We start from the raw sequence: 3,628 nt of genomic DNA, 5'->3' as shown, positions 1-3,628 counted from the left end.
GATTACAACCCTATCATCGCCATGCGTTTTCACACATGTTATACATTACGGTGGTTCTCATTTGCTTGTTCGGGTGTGTTGGTGAGTGAGCACTTTACTTCTTAACTGCGTCGTGTCTAGTTTTTAAGTTTTTAAGTTTGCTTGTTTCTTATGAGTTCCCTTCCTTTCCGGTTTTTCAGTTAGCACTTGACTATGTATCTTAACATCGTTTTGACTGCCCCATCGTATATACAACATTAGGCTACGTCGAGATCCATCATAATTACTGATTTCCGCGCGTTAAAAATGTTGTGACACTGAACTTTATTTATTTATTATTTATTTTTTTATGTAGTCTTTTATTACTTTTTTTATTACTCGTATTTTTTTTACATCTGAGGAGGGCTCAATTTAGCAGCCGAAACTTGTTTGTTTTATATATTAATATACGTCGTTCTACTTCTTATTTTATGTATTTATGACTAATATCGTTAATTAAATGTATTATGCGTCGACTCTTTTTCGCCATTCACTTTGTTTATTTTGTTTTTTATATTTCTTTTTGTTTTTTTAACTATTTCACAAACTGACGAGTATCTACTTTCATTCAGATTATATAATATCACTTTTCGCAACTTGGTCCGCCATATTGGATCCGCCATATTAAATTTCGAAAATCCTAGATTAGATTCGTTATCGGCGATCTTGAAAAATCTTTGAGAACTCGGTTTCATTCTTCAGGTCACTTTTTGCAAATTGGTTTGCCATCTTGGATCCACCATTTCGAATTTCGAAAATCTGATGTCAGATTTATAATCAGCGACCTCAAAACCCTTTGAATGAGGACTTTGGAGTGGAAATTCTAAGAACTTTTGAAGATAATGAATTTTCTCCAGAAAAATTGCAATTTTTCAACGTTTGTTTACTTGTGTAAACAAAATCACCCATGGTTTCGAATTATTGCACATCAATTCTTATTCTTGAATGTATAACTAATACCAAAACACAAAAAAAAGTTCGAAAATTGAGTAAAAACTGCTCCAGTTTCTTAGAAAATGGTTATGGAAAAGATGGCATACCACGATGCCACTAAGCTGCAAAAGAGTTAAGGATAAAATCAGTCCTTATATGTAAATCAATTTTTAACTTTTTTTTTCGTAATATCTCACAAGTAATCTTTTTTAATTAATGTCACTCACTAATTTTTTTAAATCTTTTTGGATTTTTATTCAAAAGATGATTTTTCTTGTAAAAAATTTCTCAATATTAACTATAGTCTTTATATACAATGTCTCATTTTTAATAATAGAGTAAAATTCTTTAAAAATAATGCATTTCTATCAAAAATATCAAAAAAAAAATTACTAAAAAAGTTGTTCTATTGAATTAGTGAAGTTAAATGTAAAAGTAGTAATTGTTAAGTTTATAGTCTCCACATCTTCGATATTGATTAAGTTTATTCAACGCGTTTTTGCACAAAATAAATGAATTTGGAAAATAAAATATTGCTCTGCTCCATAATGGACCGAAACACCGTTACATACGACTATTTAGATTAGGAAATATGCTACATCGATAGACATAGAGATAGGCATAGAGATAGACACGAGAACATGTAAGTGAGGCTATAATAAATATTATCTGTTTCAATATTACACAAATTCTTTGCTTTAAAAATAAATTTTTTGCTTTAAAAATATAAATTCTCTGTTTTAAAAACTCTAGTAGAAAAGCCTGCGGAAACAAATTTTGAACAGGGCTTGTTACTAATTTTTGATTGTACAGAAAGGCAATAAATTGTATCCAGAGTTTGTATTATTTGATATTATCAGCAAATTGATGTCAGAAATATGACAAAGTCTGTTAGACAGATTGATAGCAGAAAATGAACAAAGTCCTGCATAACCTGACAACAGATTGAAAGCAGATTGAGAGCAGAACCTAAAGCAAACCCTGTTCGATTTCTGTCATCAATTTGCTGGCATAGCTTGTCAGCTTTATCAATAAATCCATAGCCAAAGGTGGAGATGATTATAGTTTTGTAGTAAAAATCTGATTGTTATAGTTTTGCAGTCAAAATCTGAGTTTGCTGCCAATTTGGCCCCAAATTGGCTAACGTTTTGTTATCAGGAAACATATTATATAAATTATATAAATTATTTTTTATGTAATTTCTGTTTTTATAGTAGAAAATTTGTTTTGATTAGGTATTTGTCTGCTTTAAAAACAAATTTTTTATTGTAAAAACAAAAATTATATAAAAAATAATTTGTATTTTAAAGCAGAGAATTTGTGTTTTTAAAATAGAAAATTTGTTTTGATTAGGTATTTGTCTGCTTTAAAAACAAATTTTTTATTGTAAAAACAAAAATTATATAAAAAATAATTTGTATTTTAAAGCAGAGAATTTGTGTTTTTAAAATAGAAAATTTGTTTTTTAAGTAAAGAATTTATGTTTATAAAATAGAGAATTTGTGTAATCTTCAATGCCACCGATGTGATAGATTTCCTTACCTGAATAACTTTTTTATTTGTGTTTGCTGAGAGACCTCTTACGCCTAGAGCATTTGGACGAAGAGGAAAAAGGAAATATAGTAAATTTAATAAAAAAAGTATAATAAGAAAAGTTTCTGCAAACAATATGAAAAAAAACATGTAAAATTCGGTAAATGGCTTTATTGTTTTTCGAAGTATTCGCCTTTAAGATCGATACATTTTTATATACGCTCGAATCAATTTTCGAAGCATTTTTTCCACTTTAAGCCTGTAACCTCAGAAATTAGTGTACGAAATGTTTCAACAGCTGCTTCAGGCGACTCAAATCGCTCACCATGCATCTTATTTTTAATGTTTGGGAACAAAAAGAAGTCATTAGGTGATAAATCAGGTGAATACGGACAATGAAACAATTCGACATTATTACTGGATAAAAAATCAACGGTTGACGTGCTGTGTGACAGCTGGCGTTGTCATGCTGAAGGATAATGCGACGATTTTGATTTGTTTTACGCAATTCATTTATGACTTCTGGCAAACAAATTGTTGTATATCAACAGTCCTTCGATCCTCTAAAGCCACGGATGTCACATGTCCGGTATAACCGAAGAAACAAGCAATCATTTGCTTGACAGCACTGCGTGAACGAACAACTTTTGTTTCGGTTCATTTTGAAATACCCAAACAGTGGATTGTTGTTTACTTTCGGGCTCATACGAATAGATCCATGTTTCGTCCCCAGTAACGATGTTGTAGACCAAATTTGACCAACCTCGATTGAATTTCTTGAGTATTTGTTTGCTCTATTTAACACGAGCCTGTTTTTGAGCTTCGGTCAAATTGTGTGGGATCCAACGACTGCAAAGTTTCCGTAAGCTCAAGTGATCATGCAAAATCGTATGTATTGCTTTCATGTCAATGTCTAAGGATGCCTGAATCTCGCGGTATGTTATAAGCCGGTCTCGCTCAATCATTTCACGCACAGCATCAACATTAATAGCGACAACAGACGTGGATGGACGACCTTCATGGAATTGATCACTAAGAAAGGTACGTCCACGCTGGAATTCGGCAAACCAATTATAAACAGTCCTATTGGATGGTGCTTCATCCCCAAAAGCCAAATGAAGTCGATCGATGCATTGTTTCGGAG

The sequence above is a fragment of the Trachymyrmex septentrionalis genome, unplaced genomic scaffold (genome assembly GCF_001594115.1).
Source record: "Trachymyrmex septentrionalis isolate Tsep2-gDNA-1 unplaced genomic scaffold, Tsep1.0 scaffold48, whole genome shotgun sequence".
NCBI classification, from domain to species: Eukaryota; Metazoa; Arthropoda; class Insecta; order Hymenoptera; family Formicidae; genus Trachymyrmex; species Trachymyrmex septentrionalis.
Note: the sequence above shows the minus strand (reverse complement) of the source record.